The sequence below is a fragment of the Balaenoptera borealis genome (assembly GCF_965194805.1).
Source record: "Balaenoptera borealis genome assembly, chromosome: 21".
Lineage (NCBI taxonomy): Eukaryota > Metazoa > Chordata > Mammalia > Artiodactyla > Balaenopteridae > Balaenoptera > Balaenoptera borealis.
This window is the reverse complement of record NC_138880.1, coordinates 20,215,975-20,240,685: the sequence shown is the minus strand read 5'-3', so window position 1 is coordinate 20,240,685 and position 24,711 is coordinate 20,215,975. Positions and strand designations below refer to the sequence as shown.

The following is a 24,711-nucleotide window of genomic DNA, read 5'->3' as shown; positions in this document are numbered from 1 at the left end:
AGTGAGATAAACTTTATCTGTAACTCAAGGGGCAGGGTAAGCCATTAGACGGCAGGGTTATAATAGGTTTTTCAGTTTACTAATACTAACATTAACATGCAAAGAAGTCAGATAATTTTGTCAAGGTCATTCAGCTAAAAATGTCATAAAAGAATACAAATCCAAGTTGCTTTGATTCTAAGATCCTAACTTCTCCCACTCACTAGAGTATAATATTAAAAGGATTTTAACCATCCATGACAAGGCAGGATTTATCCCATGGGGATTTGAATGCTAGGATATATATTAGAATAATACATTACATTAAACAGGTTAAATATTATCATCTCAGAATAAAAAGTGATAAAATTCAACACTTAATTTGAAAAAAATCTTAAAAAGTACAAATACATTGGTACTTCCTTACAGGTATGTGTATTTTTATGCTGTTTATTTCAATAGCATTTATTACTTTTAAAAAAAATTTTTATTGAGGTATAGTTGACATACAATATATAATTTTCAAGTGTAAAACATAGCAATTCATAAATTTTAAAGGTTATACTCAATGAGCATATGTTACTTTAAAAATTTTCTAAAGAGTTGAAAAGAAGTATATTTTAAACCAATAGCCAATGATCTTAAAATAAGATATGAAGACTATTCCTATTAAAAGACCAAAACAGGGCTTCCCTGGCAGTCCAGTGGCCAGGACTTCGCCTTCCAAGGCAGGGGGGTGGGGTGGGGTGGGGTGCAGGCTGGATCCCTGGCCGGGGAGCTACGGTCCCACATGCCTCTCAGCCAGAGGACCAAAACATAAAACAGGAGCAACACTGTAACAAATTCAATAAAGACTTTAAAAATGGTCCACATCAAAAAAAAAAAACTTTAAAAACAATTTTTAAACAAAGACCAAAACACATATTAGTTATTTAGCACTGTTTTGAAATTGTTTCTACAAAATAGAAAAATATGAAACAAATACTAATACTGAAAAGAGAAAAGGTATTCTTAAAGAATATGCATTTTAAAAACCTAGAGAACTTCAAAATATCACAAATAACCAGTTAGAAATATACTGGGTGGAAATGATATCACTTATAACAGTGGCAAAAAAATAAAATTATCTAGGACTAATATAATTTTGCCCTATGTAAAGAAGAATTATTTTTTTAATTGAAGTACAGCTGACTTACAATGTTGTGCTAATTTCTGCTGTACAGCAGAGTGATTCAGTTAAACATATATAAGAAGCACTATTAAACGCTATAAAACAACATAACAGAAGATGTGAATAAGCAGAAAAACAAACTATGTCCCCTAATGAAAAGGCTAAATATTATAAACATAATATCATTTTTTCTAAATGTATAAACTTAATTAAATACCAAGAAAAATCCCACTGGAATGTTTCTTGGAATTTGACAGAATGATTCTAAAAACCATCTGGAAGAATAAACAAGTAGTTGGGAAAAAAATTATCTGAAAAATAAAAGCAAGAGTTGCAAGAGAGGTCAAGAAAGTAGAAAACTAGTCCCAAGGTGTTCAACCACGTTAAGTATCTATATGGTTATATTAGTACCGCCCAAAAAGAAAATCCTCAAATACACCCAATTCAAAAAATTTAATGACAAAAATTAATTATAGCTAACATCTATTTTGTTCACTATATGCCAAGCACCATGCTAAATATTTTATATGCGTTTATCATTTAATCTTCACAACAATTGTGTGGTATTGGATTATTCAGTGGTTGGGACAATTTGCTAACAATGTTGAAAAAAGTTTATTTAGAGCTTTAACAGGCTTCCTAAACTAGGATTCTTCATCTTAAACACAAACACAGAAGTATGATTTGAGCGACTATTTTCTCAGTTCTCCCAAGGATGGTACATACCCAGTACCATTCCAGACACACAGAAGGGGAATTAATTCACAGTAAAAAACAGATGCCTTAGAGCATTACAGCTTAATTCCTTCCCAATTGAAAAAGACTGCCTTATATCATAACACCAATATACTATCTAGTAGATTAAAAATAGCAAATACTGATACTCATAAAGAGGTATGCCCAGTGAACTGAAATGACTCATTTAAATGAAACATTTTACAAGTACCTTTTTCTAGATGTACTAATATAATCTGTAATATTAAAGAACAGGAGCTCAAAAAAATACGTAAGCAGTAGAGGTGATAACGATACTTAACATTACTAAAAGCAATTTATCTTAAAATAGAAATTAGAACAGAAAATTAAAATATTTAACAAAAACTTTTACCAATTTTCTTGGTAAAACAGAGTATGTTACATTTTTTTAAAAAATACTTATTTATTTTATTATTTATTTTGGCTGTGCTGGGTCTTAGTTGCAGCATGTGGGCTCTTAGCTGTGGCATGTGGGATCTAGTTCCCTGACCAGGGATCAAACCCAGGCCCCCTGCATTGAGAATGCGGAGTCTTACGCACTGGACCACCAGGGAAATCCCTTTTTCTTCTTTTTTTAATAGAGTATGTTAACATTTTCTATCAGTTGAGTAATAAGGTAAGTTTACTTTAAGATAAATTATTAAGACTATATTCAGACATGTTTTATACTCATTTTTTATGATGATGAATTCCCCCTAAAATGAAGAGCTTTTTCTAAGGATCTATTTATAGGCTAATGACTTTGAACACTATTAACATAAGTTTCTAAAACATGGTTTAAAAGGCACACTCCTATAGAAGTAAAATTATCAGTATGAAGCTAAAGAAATAATTGCATGTGAGTCAATTCTCAGTGTATTAACATTCAGCTGATCTCTCTACAGGAGTAGCTATCTCGCCCTACAAAAGGGATAATACAAAGGCAAGTCATTTCTTTTTTATGTCAACCTCTCTAACCACCTCAAAGTCACCATTAAAACTACAGGTCTCTCTCTACCTCCTAAATTTTACTCTGTAAACACATTAATATAATTATTTATATAGTTTTTGATTATTTTATGATGATTATAAACTATTACTTGTATAGAAAGACTTCCAATAATCAAAAAACTAGGTAGGTAGAGAAGAGGACCAATGCAAGAAAAATTTTTATGGCAGAATCAATAGAACTTGGTGACTGTAATGATGTGGGAGATGAGGCAGGGAGGAAGGAGTTAAAGGATGACTCCCAGGTTTCTAGCTTGAACAACCGGGTATAGGATGATACATTCAAACTAATTTGAAAAGAAACAAGTTTCTGTTGAGAGAAGATGAGTTCAGTTTTAGAAATATTTGAGATGCCTACTGTCCACCAAATTAAATGTCTAGTGGGCAAATACTGATCTCTCAGAAGTGAAACCTAGGCTAGAGAGATTTGCAAATCATCAACTCATAAAAGAAATTAAAGTGGAAAAGAAGGCTCAGGGAGAAGATGAAGAGTAAAAGAGGAAGACTGAACCTTGAAAGACACTGATATTTAAGAGAGAAAGGAAAAGATCACTAAGAAGGTACAGAAAGACAGGAAGAAAACGAGAAGAATGTGCTAGAAAGGGGGAGAAGTATATAAAGAAGGAGGGTATGATAAGAATGCCAAATGTTACTCTGTCATATAAGGAAAGCAGTGACAAGTGTACACTTGGATTTAGCAACAAGGGGGTTACTGACAACCTTGGTAAGAATCAATTCCATAACAAAGGCATTTATTGATGGGAAAGGGAAAAAATAAAGGAAGTGATGAGGTGATTTTTTCAAGGAATCCGTCTGTGAAGGAAAGCAGGTGGAGATGGTCAAGAAGAAAGTTTTCCTTAAAAGGAAGGTATCTTGAGCACATTTAAAATTTGTCGGGATAGAGCTCACAGAGGGAGATAATGAAGATGCAAAAGACAAAGGAGATAAATTGTGTGGTCTCTGAAAAACCAGGAGCAGCTGGGATCCAGGGTGTAAGAAAAATGATTAGCTTCAGATAGGCAAAGGAACACCTCTTTACTGAAACAAAAGAAAAGAAAGAAAGTTTACAATTGGATACAGGCTGGTTAGCAGATTTGGTGGTAGGAAGCTGAGAGAGTTTGTTAAGTGAGGTGAAGTAAAAAGGACTGCTCATTAAATGTGCAAGGGTAACATGACAGTGTCTGAGAGACTGGGGAAGAGTGGCTGTGGGCAGCACTAAGGACTCAGATGAGAGCGCTAACATTCACTGATATCACTAATGTATCACTCATCTGCAGTGTGAATTTTTTTCCCCCAGAAGTGCTCATCAGCCTTGGTATAAACACTCCATCGAATCCATCCAAGGTTGGGATTTTGCCAGGCAGGTTTAATAGAAAGACAATGAGATGGAAAAGTTGAAGCCACTGGAAGATAACTAGTACAAGTGATGGAAGATAGTATGTGAAGCTGAATGGGGATAAGAGTAAAATTCTTCTACTTCAAACAAGCACTTCTATGCATCCTATGACCTACTAAACTAAGTTGAAACTATTATTTATAGGTTTCATTTTGCTATTTTTGACAGCCTTATTTGGCTCCCCTATCTTATAAGGATATGAAATGCAAAAATACCATGGCAATTTATAAGCTACTTTCAGTGACTGATCCTTCTGAAGAAAATCCTGTTGTAGGATTCTTACTATAGAAAAGTATTATATATATCTAAGTAGAATATCACAGTATTAATTACCATGAAAATACCAATGGTTGACTAAAGTTACCTTTGAAATAAAAATACAAAGTAAAGAAGAAATTAATCAAGAAAAGAAAAAAGATTATTTTTCCTAAAATCTTTAAAATTCAGATATTATTTCTCAAATGGTATTAAATTACTCATAACTGTCTTTGGAAATACCTTACTTCTCTCCTGACAGCTGTAAATCAAGGTTTTAGAAATACTCATCCAAATAAAATAATGTAGAAACTACAGGTTTTTTTCTAAATATTTACTTAGAGTCACAAAATAACCAAAGCTGGTACTTTATGTTATCTGCACAAGTTTTCTAAAGGTTGCATTATTTGGAATATTTCTTTTACTAATTATATAAAGGAAATACCCAGTATACTGTTTTGAAAGTCTTAATACAGTGCACAAGCATACTAATAAGCACTTTTAATGGAAACTGAGAAGAAAATGCATAAGTTTCTGGCATTATGTGATTGTTTAGTTTCATTTGAGGAATTTCTCAATTTCTTCTCTGTACCTAAAAACCATACAGATCTTTTCCATAGTTCTTTCAATTTGACACTTCCTAAAAATTTCAATAATTTTCTAGAACTTAAGATATCTCTCTATAATTACCCTCTTTAAATTAAAAAAAATAAAAACTCTTAAGGTATTGGGGGGAGGAGAATGAATAGACTGCAACAATAGACTGCAATATTAACACTCAATTCGAATCAACAAAACTTTGATTAGACCTATGTACCAAGTATTGCACTGGGTCTATGGTACAGTTACTCTGTAGAGCATTTCCACACCAAGAAAATTTAATATATCCTTGCTCTCTACAAAAGCAAATGAGAGCCCTGAGGTCAATTAAATTCTGCTTGCTAAAACCTCTCCCTCTCTACAATTTATATGCAAATCTGTCACTTCCTTGTCACTGATTACATATAACTCCCTGGGTACATCTATATGCCCTGCTATAACCAATCCCAATCTTCACGGCCACTCCATCGCATACTCATTACTGACAACAGCTCTTCCTATGATCCCCTTCCACTGGACCATTACATACAAACTCCCTACACATCCTCCATCTGTTCCCAAATATTCCTCCTACTTCTTTGGGTTCAATAAAATCCCAAGTCCCTCTAAAAGCACTATTTCCTTAGAAATCCTTTCTAAAAGAAGATGCTACTCTTCCTAGTCTTTCAGATTCATGGGGGAAAGGATACTAATTGCAGACCATTCTTATTTAACAATGCTTAACCTTCCTCTTTCGAACAAATTAACCACCAAAAATACCACTCTCCCTATCTTGGGTACCATTTCCTACTGTCCATCCCAAGACAGTCTTACACTTTTCTTGGTAACAACAGGCTCATGGTTTCACTCTCCGCCTCATTCTCTGCTTTCATGACTTGAACATTTGTAACCATTTTTCTAAACTCTGACCTCAGTTCCAACATCCATCTCATCTTCTCTATTCCAATACTATTTCTACTCTGAAGAGATAATTTGTTCAAGATCCTGAACTTCTGAAATCCCTCTTTCTGAACCTAAGACCTTGCATTCTACTTCTCTCACTTGCTCATGGCCCTGCTGAATACTTCCAGCCCCTTGATCATTTCTCTTTCCAGGAATCCATTAAACCCCCACTTTCTTACTCAACCCCAAACACAAACCCAAGTAAGCCATTCCAAAAATGACCTGCTAGCATCCTTGGCCTCCTCAGCTATTTGCCCATTTTATGAACTCAATTCTGGATAAACCTCATTACCTAATCTCTTTGCTTCTACTCTCAAACTCAAAGTAAGGTCAGTCAAATAGTTATAAAATGGCAATGACTGTGTCCACTATTAAGGTATATTATACCATACTACACACTCACACTTGCAAAATGTAGGTTTACTCCCTGAGGTAAGGAACTTTATCTGTTTTGCTCACTGCCACATCTCTAGTACTTTATAGCCATTAAGTCGCACATTGTAGGCACTGAATTAAATCTGAAGATGAATGTACTGCTGTGTACCCCCTTCTGGCTTCTTAATAAATTCCCTAGTGTGATTATTCCAAACAGTTTCTATTTTTTCCAAATCTCACATACACTTGCCTCCTTTACAAACAAATGGCCAAATCTCCTACTGAGAAAACGAAGGTCTTTTAAAATGAGTTTAACTCAAGAGCCCTGTATTTTTATTCTATTTTATCCATCTTCTCTAATGTGTTAAAAGGAAAATTATTTTATGACTGATTTTATACCTGTTTTTATTTTACCAAATGCCTATTACACACTCCAGTGTTAAGAACTCTAATCCACAAACTCACATTTGACTTTTCCCAAGTTCCACTTTTCTTGTTTTATTCTGTTATACTCTTTCAATTAAAAGAAAAAAATACCAAGAATTATAAGTAAGATATAAATCAACGGCCAATCTATATTTTCTCATGATAGCCTATTTCATAAGGGAGCTGAAGATTTGTCTGCTTTCCTAGAAAGCAAAGATATAGTAAACATATTTTGAAAATGGGCTGTCTTAAAATTTTAACAATAGAATTAAATTTTCTGAGATTTTTTTAAAAAGAGTAATTATTGCTGAAATGCTTCTAACAAAAATTTCTTCTAATCCTCATCCTTTGGTCATTTAATTTCTGAACGGTCCTTGGCAAACAATTACTTAACTTTCCCTCAATGAACTTACATTGACTTTTTTCTTCTGGTCAGAGAATATCTTTACATAACCAGCATTTGACAATGCACTGTGCATACAAACTAATGTTTAAAGTAATTTTAGACAGCTAAAAAAAAAACCAAAAAAAACAAAACAACTTCAATCAATAGTATATATAATAAGCTCAAAAAGTAGATAAGTTTGTGAATAAAAAATAAAAACAGTCAATTAATAGAAAAGTTGTACAAGATGACTTAAGATTAAATGAATTCAGAATGAGAGGCTATCCAAATAGTTGTTACAGGACACATTCAAACTGAAATGGGTTGAAGAAGAAATTCTGTGAAGACAAAGACATTTAAAAAGGTATTGCATAAACTATTCTAGTATTTAATAATTAGGAATGACATGGCTCTTTTCAAACAAAAGTATGAAGGCAGACCAAAGTGGCATGCCAAAAGCAGAGCAAACAGGGCAGCAAACCTACACCGTTTGTTTACTACATGCATTGGTATTTTATAACAGTCTGCATCATAATGTCTTCTTCCACTATAATACAAAGGCCAATAACATATATAATGATGTCAAATTACCTGTTTAGAAACTAGTTTTTGCAGCTCAGAAACAGCTCCTTTCCTGTTTCACACTTCAAAGCTGTTGTCTGCTTATGATTAAAAAAAAAAATCACTTCAGTAAATTACACTATGAAGTACAGAATAACAAATACTGACTATATTTATAACCTGAAGTATGTTCAGAAAATCAACAGAAAAGGAAAAATCCAATTTATCACTATTTTAAAATCACCTTACTTTCATCTTTTAGGAAAACAATGTGGTACACAGGTTTAAATCCTCCAACCTTGTAAGATCCTACCAAACAACAGTGTGATACCTTAATACCTACTTTGGAATATAATGTAATCATCATGTAAAAAATCCATGCCCAAGTTTACTCTTCAGATTGATCAAGTCATTAACTTCCTGTCACTCAAAACTTCCAGAACTTTGCAGACCCGTTGATGAGGAAAAAGTTTATTTAAAAGCTGGCTACTTCATTCAAAAATAACCCTGTAGGGTTTCCCTGGTGGCGCAGTGGTTGAGAGTCTGCCTGCCAGTGCAGGGGACACGGGTTCGAGCCCTGGTCTGGGAGGATCCCACGTGCCGCGGAGCAACTGGTCCCGTGAGCCACAACTACTGAGCCTGCGCGTCTGGAGCCTGTGCTCTGCAACAAGAGAGGCCGCGATAGTGAGAGGCCCGCGCACCGTGATGAAGAGTGGCCCCCACTTGCCGCAACTAGAGAAAGCCCTCGCACAGAAACGAAGACCCAACACAGCTATAAATAAATAAATTTAAAAAAAAAATAATAACCCTGTAACTACATAAACACAAGATTTACTTTCAGTCCAAAAACTCAGAATTATAATGGTTTCCAGTGGCTCTAACTGGGAAGGTGATAGGGAAAGAAAGGAGCAGGTGCACGAAGCTTGACAACACCCACTCCAGAAACCAGAGAATACCAGAAGGCGGAGTCTGGAAAGCAGCGATGGGGCGGGGGTGAAAGGGGCGCCCAGAAAGCCCGCTTCTTCCAGCGCCAAGACACGATCCGTCACCCGTAGAGCACACGACACAGATCTCCAATCGGTCAAAAAAATTTGTTTCTTTTTTCAGAGAGGGCGAGCTCTTGAGGAGTGAGCCGCGGGATGAAAAGTTTGGGCGACCCGCCTCCCTAGCGGGGCCTACTACGTAATCCCCAAACCCCCGTTTCTGCAAAGCAAGCGATGTTCCCTGAATCCCATTTGGCATTTAGTTTCTCCCCACCCTGGGCCCATCCAAACTGGACCAGCAGTAAGGGATGGCGAAGGGGCGCAACGGCAGAGGCGAGGGAAGAGCTCTGAAATGAACATTCCCCTCGCAAGTAGAAACCCCAAAGCCAGGAACGCCTCCCGCGGCCCTTCCGCTCTAAGAACACCCGAGACAGCTGAAGTCCCGCTGCCCACAGCCCAACCCCGAAGTCGCGTCGCTCCTCACCGGCCCTTCTCCACCCCAAATTCTGGACCTCGAAAGCCCCACCAGAAGAGAATTTGGGGAGTAGGGTGGGAGAGGCGCAGTGACGAAGACTACGGCCACTAAAGCCCCTTACTATGGAAAACTAGACCCCCTACCCCTGGCAACCAAACCGTAACCCCCCCCTCCGCTTCCTCCACTCGCAAGGGACATTCCTGAAGCTCCCGAGTCGCAGGGCGGCCTCCTCCCCAGCGCCAAAAAGAGAGAGGGGCGGGGAGGCAAGAAGGGGGATTCTGCGGTCGCCAAGATGCGTCCCTTGAGGCTCACCCCGAGGTCGCGTCGGTCGGTCCGGCGGAGGGGGCGGAATGCCTGCCCAGGGGACGGGAAGCAAGCAGCAAAAAAACCCCAGGAGCCCAGACAGAGGCGTGGGCCCGAGACCAGGCCCTACGGAGTCAAGTGTCCCAGGGCCGTTGCTCTCCCGCCCCTACGCCGCGCTGCCCTCGGTTGCCAAGGGCTGGGGACGCTCAGGCATTACCTGTAAACGAAGCAGCCGCTCCCGCCAAGGGCGGAGTAGCGGCCAGCCCCCACGAAACGCCACCGGAGGCGGACCTCCCTTAGAGACCACAGCAGGGAGAGTCCCCAAGTTTCCTGGCTGCTTAGGGCCCAATGGCCGCCTTTTCTACATCAGCTACTCGGCTCCAACGGCCGCAGCCACCGCCATCTTAGACTCTCATTGTGGTGGGAGAAGAGGGGCGGGGGGACTGCAGAGGGGGCAACGCGCCGGGAGACATGCGCCGTCTCCTCGGCAACGGCCGCGCAGGGGCGAAATTCGCCTGGGCGGGAGACGCAGTGCGATCAGCGCTCTAGAATTGAGTCATATGACCGGCGGGAGTCTGCGGTGTCACCTCTGGCTCCGGAGCCGGGTGCCGATTACACAAACGAACCACCAGGAACTACATATCCCAGAATGCCAACTCGCTCTCGGGTTATACGCGGCCGCACGTTCGGCACGAGGGAAATGACTACAAATCCCAGCATGCTGTGCGCTTCCGGCTCCTCCAGCGAGGAGGTCGAGGCCTGTGCGGAAGTGGATGGAGCCCTCTTAGGCAGCGGGAAAAAGAGCGGAGGCGCGTTCTGGTTTTCCGTGGGGTTGGGGGGGGGGGGGGAGGTGCCAGCTCCAGAGAGTGCCGGAAGGAGGAGAAAAGGCCGCAGACTGGGGTCGCTCTCCACCCACATCCCGGTCCCGAAGGGGTGGAAGCAAAAGGACCTTTACAATCTGGGCTTAATTTTACACCTGAGGAGATAAACCCACGCGAGTTAATTGGCCAAATGTCGTACAGCTGGTCAGTGCGAGAATCATCAGTGTTAGTAATTAACTCCACCTTGGATTAACGCCCTAGTTTCCTTAGAAGAACCAGATGATTTTAATCAAAATTTAATATCGAAAAATGTTCTCTAAAACTAGTCTCTTAAGTCCCTTTTTATTTACTCTCTTTCCTCAGCAGCAGCCCTGTTAAGGTTAGTATATCAACAGGTTCTCTCTCAAAACAAACCCCCAGAACGCGTTAAAGTGACAATTAAGGCCTTCAGTGTGGCTACCTGAAAGTTTTAAACACTGGTCAGTTTTTCTTTATTTTTCGACAGTTTGTAATGGTGGAATAACTTTGTTTTAAGCAAAATAAGGGTAGGAGGAATGAAGAATGGGTATCTGAGTTCCAACAGCAAATTGTTCTCAGTTACCAATGGAATTTGTTCACAAAACCAATTAATAGAACTGCGTCTCGGTACATAATTAAGATAAATCAAGCCCTTCGTGCTACTGTAATTTGTAACTGAATCCAGGTTCAGCTTCAGTGCAATGATCTTTGACACTTTGTCCTGCATTTTTAAAGTACTTTTCTGTGCGTCTAACCGTGCTGATTACTGAGGTAACAAACACATAGTCCGTGCCCATTAAGAGCTCATATTTTAATGAATGATGAAGAAATAGGGTGTGATGTAAATAAACTCTGTTTTATAAGAAAAGAAAGTGCTGTGGGAACTCCCAGCACGGAGCAGCTAATGGATTAGGTGTTTACTGTAGTCCAGTGTGCCCTAGGCCTCATTGCAATTCCACCACACACTAGCTCTAAGATTTTGGGCAAGTTACTTAATCTTTCTGAGCCTCAGTTGCCCCACCTATGAAATGAGGGGGAGGAGCTAATAATATTGCCTACCTTAGAAAGATCTTTTTTTTTTTTAAAGTAGTGTTTATTCTATATTAGGCACAGGATTAAGCATTTCATCTCTTGTGGTTTTCTTAATTCTCACAGCTATCCTGAAGATACTGGTTCTGCATCAGTTCCATTTTACTAATGAGAGGTTAAATAAATTGCCAAAGTTCTGACAGCTCCAAGTGGGAGAGCCCAGGTGTAAACTGAGGTCTACTGACTCCTCGAAGGAATTTTTTGATTAAGAAAATGCATGGGAAAAAATACTGGCACATGGTAAGCCATAATCATCATCATCACCATCACCACCGTTTTGTTTTATACATATGTAGTAGTATTTTTAAATATGTAGAAGCTATTGTCATTGAAACAATTCAAATGGATTCAAAAGCACTACTGAAATCATATGGTCATTATGTTCTTTTAATTAGTGAACCCTAAAAAATTCCAGTGCTATTATTGGTCTATTAGGTGGTGGGAGAAGTCTGAGAAATTTTTACATTAAAATGGGGTCCTCAAACTAAATATGGGCATTATTGATCTTAGCAGGGGACAGAGGACCCCCCCAAATGATGAAATTATCTTGGATTTCTAAAACCTTCACATGTAATTTTGAAAAACAAACTATGCAAATGAACCAGTTTAGCATCAGTAGTGTATGAATATGGCAAATAAATGATACAGACAGTAAGTGCTTTAGGAATGCAGAGAAAGAGTACATTATATTAAGTATATTGTATTATATTGCCTCAAAGATGATGATAGCTCCAGGATTTCTATGTAGGATGAAATTAGGGGCAACAGTCTGGTGGAAATGTAAATGGGGAACATAAGTAGCCTTTAAAAGATATAGGTTGAAACTACATCTCAGTTTTCCACATTTAAGTAAAACTAAAACACATGTATTAAAGGTGGGTGAGGAGGCCGAAATGGAAGAATAATGTTCAAAGGAAAGGAGCACACCTGTAACACAGATAATACATCCAGAATAAGCAATGAATAATGCAGAAGACAGACTGGGTCAAGTAGAGGATTCATGTGGAGATGGGGAAGCAGGAGAAGAAAGCAAGATCCATGAACAGGTTGGGGCCAAACTGTAAAAAATCTCAAATGTTGATCTGAAATGTTTGGGCTTTGTTCAACAGATAGTGTGAAACTAGTTGAGGGTTTGGAAGAGGCAATGATATGAGGAAGTAGTTGTTCTAAGACTTAATCTAGTGGCAATGTTTAGAACAGACTAGGGAGAGCAGAGGAGAAGGGAAAGACAAAGAACAGGTGGTAACTGGCATGAAATAATTAAGGCCTGGCCTAAGGTGGTAGCAGAATGAATCAAGTGGAGGAGTTCGAATCTGATGGTAAATTAAATCAGCTGTCATTGCTGTGTAAAATATTTGTTTCTGTTATTTGATATTTAGTATGACATTGACCAGAGGGCACTTAAAATATGACATTTTGTGATATATTATCTATCTCTTTAATGAGTTCTGTACCTTCTTTATCCATAGATAGATTTTAATCATGGCTAGAGCAGAAACCCTGCCTTTTATGCTTCTTTATATCCCAGATGCCTTGTAGAGTTCGTTTATTTTGATGTTCGTTAATTTGGTCTTTTAAGACGGTTTTCTGCAGTACCTAGTTTTAACCTGTAGGTGGTGATAGAACTTAAAGGTAAAACCTTCAGTGACCGCTATACTGTTATAACTGAATTTAAGATTATTTTTATTATGTGATTTTTGATACACTCAAGAAAATGTATGACATTTATGTAAATTATAAAGTACAATAAGAAAAGAAACACTCAAGAATCCACTTCCTAACCTAAAACATAGAATATAATCAGTATATTTAAGGACCCCTCTGCTTTCCACCAAACTCATTCCCCTTCTTTGCAGTCATAAATACTATCTTGAATGATATCAGTGTTATAATTCCTTAATTTTCCTGTGTAACTATATGTATATATCCCTAAGTAGTATATTTTTTTAGTTTTGCTTGTTTTCGTACTTCATATAAATGGTATCATACTGATTATATTCTTGCTTGATGTGCTTTTTGATTCCTCGTTATGTTTCTGAGATTCATCCATGTTGATGGGTAGAAACACAGTCTGTTAAGAGCAGAATGTAAAATTAATTTTTGAATAATCCTACAACTGAATATAAGTGATTTTATCTTTACTCTTTATCTTAGCTTGTGGGTAACTTGATGAACAAAGAGATCGATCATTGTCACCCAGGGAACTAGTTGGAGACCTCTGGCCTAGTTCTTATACCTTTCGGTTAAATTTGAGCACTTCACTGCTCTGCCTTAATTTGGCCCAGAGTTTGTCAGTCTTGACGTGGTTGACCTGTGGGGCTGGATGATTCTTTGTGATGGGGGCTGTGCTGTGTGCTGCAGGAACCCTGGCCTCTTGCAGCCTGTAGCCCGCTGCCTCCCCGGTGATGACAATCAAAACTGTCTCCTGACATGGCCCAGTAACCCCGGAGTCAGGGTGGGGTGGGCGGCGTGGCTTAAGGGCAGAATCACTCCCCGTTGAGAAACACTGTCTAGTCTTTGCATTGAGAAAACCATGTTAATTATGATTCTTCTTATGTACCTCCTTTGCTCAAAAACCTGAACATATAAATAATTAAATCAATTAATTACTAGGTAATTATATCAACTAGTTATATCAAATCCTCATGCTTAAGTAATTTTTCAAGGCTCTTCTTACCTTCTTCCGTTTCCCCCATATCTAATTACTATGACATCTCTCATTACTGCCTAGTTCAGACTCTTTATTACTAGATCCCAAAATACCTAATTGCTGTTCTCAACATACAATATTAATGTTTACACCAGTCTGAACTGCTCTTTCCTTCATAACCAATTTATGGTCCTTTTCATTCAAAAATCAATCTTTCGATAAATGTAAGCCTTGTGATTCTGACAATTCCATACATATTTGCCGGTCATCAATTTTTTTTTTTTTAAGTTTTGAATTTTATTTTTTTTATACAGCAGGTTCCTATTAGTTATCCATTTTGTACATATTAGTGTGTACATGTCAGTCCCAATCTCCCAGTTCATCCCACCACCACTTTCCCCCCTTGGTGTCCATAGGTTTGTTCTCTACATCTGTGTCTCTATTTCTGTCTGCAGGTCATCAGTCTTTACACGGCTTTCCAACTATAGAGTTGTAATTACTATACACGTCTTCCTGTATTTTCCTTGTGTATATTCGTGGGGGTCTGTGTGTTTTTGCCCCACCTTCTCTGTTCATTGTAAACCTGATCAGAGCGGCAGCAGTGCAGTCCTATGTGCAATGCTTGCTTCCCAGGAAGAAATCAAGTTGAAGGGGTTTATAAAAGGTGTCGTGAGTAACAATAAAAAACTGGAAAGAAAATAATCTATATCTTTTTTCCTAGCTTCCCACCACCCCTACAATAGAAAAGTCTTAAATATAACTAGATGTAGGTTGTTAATAATTAGAGAAACCAGGTAATTAGGTGGGAGGGTTCCAAAATTACAGAAATATAGACTGATAGAGATTTTGTTCCCTAATTCATATGAAAAATATTAGAAAGGTATGAAAAGTAATTTTCAGCTTTTACTTTAAAAACCCTGTTATTGAAACTAAAATTATATGAAATAAGAACAATTGCCATGATTCTAAAGGAGTAATCTGGAGTAACCACAAAAGATGAACTCTGGGTTAGAAAAAGGTCTTTTCTCACATAAAGAGATCTGCAGGTCTAGATTTGGTATATACATGAAAATAAGGGTGGGCTAATGAAGGAATATCCAACATGATTGGCGTTACATTGAGCCATATTAAATTCACTGCATTATATAGTGAAGTACAACTGTATATGCTATGATTTTTGCCCTTTTACCATAAAAAAGCTTCCCACACTGCATTTCTCCTTCCATAAGAAAGATTCTAAGATCAGGGAGAACTGGCAAAACGTGTGAACTCAAATTAACCAGGTAAAAGAGGTTAGAATGTTCTTTCTTTACCAAAAGAGGACTAAATTTCCAGAGTTAAAAACTGGGGGATATTGAATGGATAGACAATCTAATCTAGAGAAGGAAAAAAATAAAACCCTGACAATAGGTGCAGCAGAATGGTGTAGAGCAGGGGTTGATAAACTTTTCCTGTAAAAAGCCAGATATTAAATATTTTAGATACTGTGGGCCATCCGGTCCCACTACTCAATGATTGTAGAGTGCAAGCAGCCAGACAACAGGTAATGAATGAGCATGGCTGTGTTCCAATATAACATTTTTGGACGCTGAAATTTAAATTTTATATAATTTTCACGTCACAAAATATTAATCCTCTTCTAATTTTTTTCAACCATTTAAAAATATTAAAATAGGCAGTGGGCCCAATTTAACCCAGGGGCCATAGTGTGCTGACCCCTGATAGAGAGTACTGAACATTTAAAGTTTTTAGATAATTAATGATAGATCAAAGGAGAAATTAGCAACGGAAAAAAACGCAGTTTTACTACTTTGCAGGATGGTCATTATACAAGGAATCTTTTGAACTAATTAAGAAAGGGAGAATATCAAGCAAATGCAACTGAACAATATTTGTAGGTATTAGCTTGTTCCATTTTCCGATATATTTTCTTTTCCCCCATTCAGACTAGTTATAGGCATGCATTGCCTCCATGAAGGATGGTCCGAGGCAGTCATAGCAGAAACAAAAGATAAAAATTTCAGACATAAGAAAAAAAGATTAAAATCAGAGCAGTTTCCACCCCTTACAATTTGTGAAAAGAGGAAGACTTGATGGGAAATCAAAAGCATTTAGCAGCAGCCTGTGTGGACTGATGACTGAGGAGAACTAAGAGGGGCCAGTATCTGTGGCAGGAATAGAGGGTTCTCGTGGCACAGCGCAGACCTCGCCTACCACAAGGCCCGGCAGTCAATGCAAGAGAGATTAGGTTTCTTCAAGCCCAGAGGACATAGTCTTGAAATCCAATTAGAAAAACAAGAGTCACATTTATCTTTCACGTGTAAGTTTGTGGCATAAGAAATATACCCACTTTACTTACATAGTTCAAATGTCAGCTACCTGAATGTTCCCAAGCCCCCGAAGTTGTTGGGATAACCACATCTCCGTTGCGAGGACAGCAGGAAATCTGATCTCGTTTGCCAACATCTTCTAGGATCCTTGGAGCTAATGTTTTTCTGTTATTTTTTGCTTTTGCTGATTTCTTGATTTCTCTCAAGTCTAGCCTCTTTTGGCTGTTCTTTTTCTTCATCCCACGTCATTCCCAAGGCAGAACGTGGCCTCTTACCCTTTATTTTCTCAAAATACCATGGACACAAGGCACTCTCTGTGGTAGCTTTTCAGTGAAGATTTGGTGTTAACAGTGCAAGGGGGTGAGGAGAAAGAGGACTTCATGCTGCAGCAAACATCTTAAAAGTGAATATTCGACACCCCTGTTCTTTAAAGATCTTTGGCCATAGCCTGGAATTTCTCACTGGCTGCCTCTTGCCAACTTTCTGTCATCTTGATGGATTCTTCACATTCTGCTGCCCATTCTTATCTCACTCACTCCTGCCTTTTCACCCTCTTCCTCTTGGGTTATCCATGGAAACTCCAAATTCCTCATTAATTATTTGTTATCAGAACAGTGTTTTTCCCTTGGTCTTGCTTCTAGCCTGTCCCAGCTAGACCTACTATTAAAATAAACAAGGTTCTTCCTCTGCTACATGAGTTAGCGTGACCCATTTCCTCAGCATGAACTTCTAAGAAAGTTGTCTTCTCTGAATGCTAAAATTAATTGCATATGGCTCTTAACTATCCTGATTAGCAGATATTGTAACAAGAAACATTTCCCTCCATTTCCCTGACATCCCCTCCCTTAATATTCAAGAATGGAATGGGGGATGCTTAACTCAGTTCTTAGGAGCCAGTCTTTAGTCCAAACACATAGTGGAGAGAGAAGGGTAGACTGCCTAATTTTCAAGATGGGTCCCACTTTTTGTTCTTTGTCCCACTGCCCTCATCTTATCAGTTTTGAAAACATTCCCATATGATCTGAGGCCATCATTATCCTCTGCAGCAATGATTCCACTTCTGGTCTCTTAGAAGCTTTTCATGGAGTGTGGGGCACTGGGAAGATGTGGAGACAAGGATTCTCCTTATGTTATGCTCCAGGTTTAGGTTGCCCTGAGCTATCACTGACTCAGGCTTTTTGCCTCTGTTTAGCATAGATCCCTGCACAGGCTGTAATGATGTTCTAAGGCTGGGCGACCCCACTACCTTCGTGTAAAGCTAGTAAAGCACTACAGCAAGTGGATGAGAACATGCTTCTGAGGCCAGACTATTTCAAGTCAAACCCTGGCATGCGTGACCTTCAGCAAGTTACTTGCTCTTTTTACATCTCTGTTGCCTCACTGACAAAATGGGAATAAAAATAAGAATGCATATCTCAAAGGGCTGTTATGAGCATTAAATGAATTAATACACAGAAAATGTTCAGAGAGTACTGGCTCACAGTAAGTGATATATAAATGTTTACATTTATTATGCTTACAAAGAAGACTCTGTGCTGATACTGACTTGGGCCTCCAAGTTTTCAGGATCCATTCCTGCATCACATTTTAGCAGAGGTTTCAAAGCATTCACAGTACACCACTTTGGCTGAGTCACAGTGGCTTTAACCGTGGGGACTACTTGACTACCAGTGGATACTGACACCAAGGTTAGATCACCACAGGAAAGAAACTGGATTTTATCTTATCTTGTTGATTATGGAGGGCCACTTGTGCCTTATTAAACAGAGGAGCGATGTGATGACATTTGTTTTTATACAGATAACTTTTTTTTTTTTAACTGTGTAGGAGATACTCACCATGGGAAAGAAACTGGAAGTAGATTGATCAAAGAGGAGGTACCAATAGATTATGCTAAGGTGTTGAGGACACAAATTAAGATTGCAGTGGCAATGAGATTGTGGCAATGGGGCTGATGAAGGAAGTTTGGTATTTAGGAAGTAGATTCAGTAGGACTTACTGACCAAGGAAAAGAAGGATGAGGGAGAGGAATGATGTCTGATAATGCCAAGATTTTGAACTGAATGAGTGAATAAATAGGGGTTTTACCAACTCATTGTGTTCTCCCAAAGGCAAGCCTTTTCCTCCAGGGGAAAGGAAAAGGAAGAGACTATAATGAGTTGACTGTTGGCCAAACACTTACAGAGTTACAGAGAGAAGTGAAAGCTGGCCTTAGATATTTGGGAGTTGGTACACACTAACATTCAGTGGACTAACAGAGGAAGAATACTCTATTAAGAAAAGATGAAGCACTTGGAGGACACCCAGAGAACTAAGAGGGAGGTGTTTTAGGAAAGCCCACTGAAGAATAAGTTTTGAAGAAGAAGGAGCATTCTGAGAAATCAGTAAGAAACTGCTCTGAGGAGACTTGTGACCTAATTGTGAGCAGCTGCAGCGAAGTGAAGGGATCAGAAGTCATTGGCTTTGGTTGAGGGGTTAATAGGAAGTGAGACCGTGGAGTCAGTGAGTGTAGATTGCCCTTTTTACAAAGCGTGGTTGGAAGGGAGAGAGAACAATTAGAGGGTAGCTAGAGGCAGGAAGAAGGGAGATTTTAATTTTCTAGAGTTTAAAAGAATTGAGCTTGTCTCTAGGATGAAAGGGGGACAAGACTATGGGTAGAGAGGGTGATGTTAAAAGTAAGAAGGGGAAAGATAATTAAAAGAGTACAGTTCTAGAGAAGAAAGGAGGGGCTGGGATTCAGAGCATAGGTAGAAGGAATAGACTAAAACAAGAGGAGCCAGTACCCACAGAAGCAACCCTCAAGCAATGAGGGGCTGGAGTTACTAGATATATACCCCAGGTTTCTTGCCACATGACGGCAAATTCTGATGTGGGTCTCTCAGAGGGTCCAGCAGGTTTTTTTTTTTAATAAATGTATTTATTTTACTTATCTGTTTTTGGCTGCATTGGGTCTTTGTTGCTGTGCGCAGGCTTTCTCTAGTTGCGGAGAACGGGGGGCTACTCTCCGTTGTGGTGCGCGGGCTTCTCATTGCGGTGGCCTCTCTTGTTGCGGAGCATGGGCTCTAGGCGCGTGGGCTTCATTAGTTGTGGCACGTGGGCTCAGCAATTGTGGCTCGTGGGCTCTGGGGCGCAGGCTCAGTAGTTGTGGCACACGGGCTTAGTTGCTCCGTGGCATGTGGGATCTTCCCAGACCAGGACTCGAACCCTTGTCCCTGCATTGGCAGGTGGATTCTTAACCACTGCACCACCAGGGAAGTCCTGGTCCAGGAGGTTTGTGCCCCATTTGCCTAGGGCTGTAACCCACTCACTAGGCACCCTTTATTGGCTTTCCTCCCTGTTCCATCTCACTACTCCCTCACTTATGATTCCTGGAATCACCCCCCAAGTAAACTACTTGCATCCAAATCTTTGTCTCAGGCTTTGCTTTGGGGGACCCCAATTTAAATAGATTTTGAGTTAGAACATTATCCCAGGCTTTCTAATTCCACGTCTTGGGTTTCTCCAGCCAAATCATACTTTGTCACTTTTATTAACCTTTTTGCACACTGGGTACATGGCATTGCCCAAATACAAGTTATGCTTTTTGCTTCTTTGTCTTTGTCCATGCCAGTAGTACTGTATCTTCTGATGAGTAGCCTAGGATAAGGATCTTATAAAGAGAGATGTGTAAAAGCAGTAAAAGCTAACTGCCAACTTGTGTTATTGTCCTTCAGTTCCATTGTTTCTGAATCTGATCCTTCATTTTTTGAGATGATAGGTAGATAGATAGATATCATTCATCTGTGTCTAAAGTTACATCTACATTTTCATCTACAAATGTCATCATATATATGTATTATTTATATATATACATATATACATGTATACATATATATATATATATATGTATATATATGCATTTAAAAAAGTAGATACAGGCCAGAGCAGGACAGGAATTTGAGAGATGAGTAGGGGCAAGAGGATAGTAATGTATCAGAGTTCCTGGTTGGTTTCTGACACAAATTTGGGCAAAAGTGAATTTATTGAAATTTACTGGAGAATGTGGGATTCACAGAATCAAAAGTCATCTGGGACCATCAGGCTTCAGGATGAACAGGAATTAAGGGAGCTCTGGAAAGCCAAGAAGCAGAAAGCAAGGGGCAGAGCACCTGTGTCATAGCCTGTACCATCTGGCCAGCATGCTGCTGCCTCTGCTCTTGTAGGTTGCATGACCTCCTTGTGTCTCTCCTTAAATGTGCAGATGCTGGAGAAAGCATCTCACTCCTTCAGCCCACTGCCCTTTGGCTCCTGCGGTGGAAGTGCAGAATTATTTTCCCCAAAAGTTACGGAGAAGCCCCAGACAGAAATAGAGATGCTATTAGAGAGGAGGAACAGACGCTGGGAGGCAAAAGAATAACACGTCAACTGCAGATCTCATCAGTCAACCAGACAGGGCTGTTGTCGAGGGCTGCCTGTTGACTATGGATGACACAGACCTGGTCATTGACAAGTGAATAACCATAAGGATCTTATGATCTAGAATGCATAATATTCTTTGGCTATAATATGTATAATATTTAAAGGACAAACTGAAAAAAATGGGAATAAATGTAAATAGGTGTTAGCAGTGGAATAAAAAGATGCTAAATGAAATTGTCTCAGAATAGGAAAATAATTATTGACATTTTCTCTGTTCTGAACTACAGGTCAGAGTTGGCTATCACAGATCCTTTGAGAAAAGATTTCTGCAGACTTAATGAACAGCATGGGCAAAGGCACAGAAACAGAAAGCACAACTTGTATTTGGGAAATGGCATATATCCAGTTTGGCTGGGGCGGAGAGAACATGAGATTGTTCAGATTTTTTTTGTGTGTGTGGCCTTTTATACTGTTGAAAGCTGAACAATCCTTTTAAAGACACTTAACCTGTTTTGCAAACCTGCTTTTAATCCTCATGTAGTTTGCATGATCAAATACTCAAAATCTGACTCTGAATGTCACCAATTGAAATTCATAGCTCATATTTTGGCCTCTTGTTTTCTTTTATCCTTTAGTAGTCATGGAGCGCGATTAAAAGGAATGTGACATGTTGTATACCAATGTTCATAATAGCATTATTCACAATAGCCAAGGGGTGGAAACAAGCCAAATATCCATCAACAGATGAATAAACAAAATGCGTTATATACATACAATGCAATATTATTCATTCTTAAAAAGGAAGGAAATTCTGACACATGCTACAGCATGGATGAATCTTGAAGGTATTGTGCTAAGTAAAATAAGCCAGACACAAAAGGACATATAGTGAATGATTGTTTTTATTTGAGGTACGTAGTGTAGTCAAATTCATAGAGACAGAGATTAGAGTGTGGTTGCCATTGTTTGGGGGAAGGAAATAACAGGAGTTATTGTTTAATGTGTATAGTGTTTCAGTTTGGGAAGATGAAAAATTCTGGAGATGGTTGGTGGTGATGGTTGCACCACAATGTGAATGTACTTAATGCCACTGAAATATACAGTTAAAATGGTTTAAATGGTCAACCTTATGCTATGTATATTTTATCACAATTTTTTTTAAAGGCATCTAACAGTCTTTCTGTGTCACCAAAAAGATACAACAATAGACACTCTCTTGGGTATCTAGACTCTGCTCTCCTCCACCAAGTGAATGAATAATGCCTGTGATTGTATCCACAGATGTAAGGAAATGGTGATGCACCACCTCCAGATCCGCCCTTCAAGGGAGAATTTGTTGCCCTGTTGCTTGGTGTGCCATCAGCCCCTTTAGGAGTTCCCTCAGTTATAGAGAGCCACCTCTGGCCAAGGTCTCTCCCCTCCCTGGGCAGCCCACACGTAATGTCCCATCAGGCTGGGAGTAAGGTCCAGCCATTTTGGCCAAAGCAGGATACCTCTGATGGGCCATATTAGCTCAAAACTCTGCGTAGGTTCTCCCTTTGCCCAAACCTGCTCCCTTCCACAGGGGTGGATCACAGGCCACTCCCTCATAAACATCCCGAGAACAAAACTTTATCTCGGAGTTAGCTTCCTGGAGAATATAATCTGAATGGACAGACTTAGCTTCCTGGAGAATATAATCTGAATGGACAGACTTAGTTCCTTTAAAATCAGCAAGAGAAAAAAAAGTGTTACCTACAGAGGAACAAGGATGCTAGCAGATTTCTTGCTGGAAATGATGCATGTGAGAAAACAGTGGAGTAACCAGAATGCTATATGCAGAAACTAAGGCAAAAATATTTTCAGGTATACAAAAACAGAAAAAATCAATCACCAGAATATCCACACTACAGAAAAAGTAGTTTGAGAAAATTCATTGAACTATATGCTAATGATTTGTGTATTTTTCCTGCGTGTACCTGTGTGTATTTTTTGCTTTGATCAATAGTTTATGCTTTAAAAACAAAAAAAAGCAAGAATAGTTTACATTTATCATATTATGACTGTGGGCAGCTTTCTTCTCTACAATCTGGCCCCTCCAATCCTGGCTGCCTTAGTAACTCCCTGATGCTTTCATACAGACAGTCTTTTTCATTTTACCTAACTTTTCAAGTTTTTCTTGGTAGCAATTTTGTTCTGCTACAAGCACTTACGTTATAGATTAAAGCAGAAGTTTCTGTTACTTTTCTTTATTGCGATGTAAAGTTCTCATTCTGCTACAAGAGTGAGTGAGTTTGGCAATGTTAGAAAATGATTTTAGGAGCAAGGTATCGTCTCCAGATTCACCTCTTCCCCATCTCACAAATAATTCTAGATTATTAAAAATCACTTTCTTCCTTCCCTGTCTAAATTAGCAATATATATGAAACCATTAATTATTTGTATGAGTATTATTGCTGCCTCACTCTCTATAGATCAAATTCAACAGTCCTAATCTTGTTTCAAGACAATAGGAAACTAGAATTTATTGCATGACTTCTGTGTATTAGGCCTGATAGTAAGTAATACTTCATGTAAGATGCCAATTTGATAAAAGTTACCCAGTTTGAATCTTTTATTATATGCTATCACAGATAAGGAATTTTATTGTTCCATGAACAATAAATATTTTTGAGCCTCTATTGTATGGTACGTATATGCTAGGTGCTATGGATATAGAAGCAAGAAAAAAGTCCCTGATCTCTCTTTAATGACGAGAGAAACTCCAGTACACAATATAGTGATGTGTGATATAAGAGAGTAAACACATAGGAAAACATCTAGCCTAGGTGGATGGGCTTAGGGGAAGGGCAGGTGGCCAGGGAAGGCTTATTTCATTCATAGAGGGTACAGAGGGATTATTGGAATATTGGAATAGACAAATAAAGGAAAAGAGGACTGGAATACACACACACACACACACACACACATATATATATATATACATACACACATATCAACCATATATATATATGTTTATATATATATATATATATGTGTATATATATATATATATATATATATATATATATATATATATATGACAGCAATAACGAAAGAGCACATGTAATGTGGTTGAGTCATTGGTGAAAATAGTCGTCGCGGGAGATGAGATATTAGGCTTGCCAGGCATCTTTATTAACCAGAAGATATTCTAGTAAACTGGATGGATCCCCCTTTCTTCATTCTTTAAATTTCCTGATTGGCTAATAGGAAAATGGTACATACTGGGAGCCTTCTTTATTTACAGAAGTTCCCCCAGTAGTCATGTTTGGTAAGAATCTCTACCCCTGAATCTATCATCTGTGGACAAGAGAGCAGGCACATAGCCCCGATGTGTGGGTGCTATATGTCTAGGTGTACGCTGATATATAAGTGACTAGGCTAATTGGATTCTCTCTCCCAGGGATGTGGAATTTGTATGGAAAGACACAGGGGCTAAACTTCCACTGAAATTAAATTGTTTTAAGGGTGCACACTACAGAAGAGATCCAAGAACTCCTCTTGCTGAGCATTTTGGAGCAGTGCATGTTCTGCCTTCCTCAGGTTTTTTGTGGCAGTCTGTTATTGATTCTGTTACTTACCTTAGTATCCCTGTAATAAATTCAATTGTTTATTTTATTTATTTATTTTTGCTCAAGATGACTGTATAAATTTATTTCTTTAGCTTATAAGCAAAAACAAAAAGTGGATTACTCTGAGATTAGGTTTTAATATTTCATAATCTTTGATTGCTAGAGGTAGGGACAAAAAGTCTAATCTAAAAGTTCTAGAATTTTCCCTCAATATTTCT

The 24,711-nt window shown here is 38.8% G+C and overlaps 2 protein-coding genes across 44 annotated transcripts in view; one reads left to right on the top strand and one right to left on the bottom strand.

Moving 5' to 3' along the window:
- The window catches only part of PCM1 (pericentriolar material 1), an 87,765-nt gene extending 77,553 nt beyond the window's left edge, over positions 1-10,212 (bottom strand). For 31 of the 43 annotated variants that reach the window (XM_082375115.1, XM_082375157.1, XM_082375119.1 and 28 more), the window contains exons 1-2: positions 9,812-10,211; positions 7,864-7,934 (exon numbers count right to left, since the gene is read on the bottom strand). The gene's annotated coding sequence lies outside the window, so the exon portion shown is untranslated. Of the gene's footprint in view, positions 1-7,863; positions 7,935-9,811 lie in introns of all 43 variants that reach the window. The other 12 variants (XM_082375139.1, XM_082375143.1, XM_082375136.1 and 9 more) reach the window with 5 other exon arrangements.
- Positions 10,213-11,615: 1,403 nt separating this feature from the next.
- FGL1 (fibrinogen like 1) overlaps positions 11,616-24,711 on the top strand; it is a 63,377-nt gene continuing 50,281 nt past the window's right edge. The window contains exon 1 of the mRNA XM_082375380.1: positions 11,616-11,762. The gene's annotated coding sequence lies outside the window, so the exon portion shown is untranslated. The remainder of the gene's footprint in view (positions 11,763-24,711) is intronic.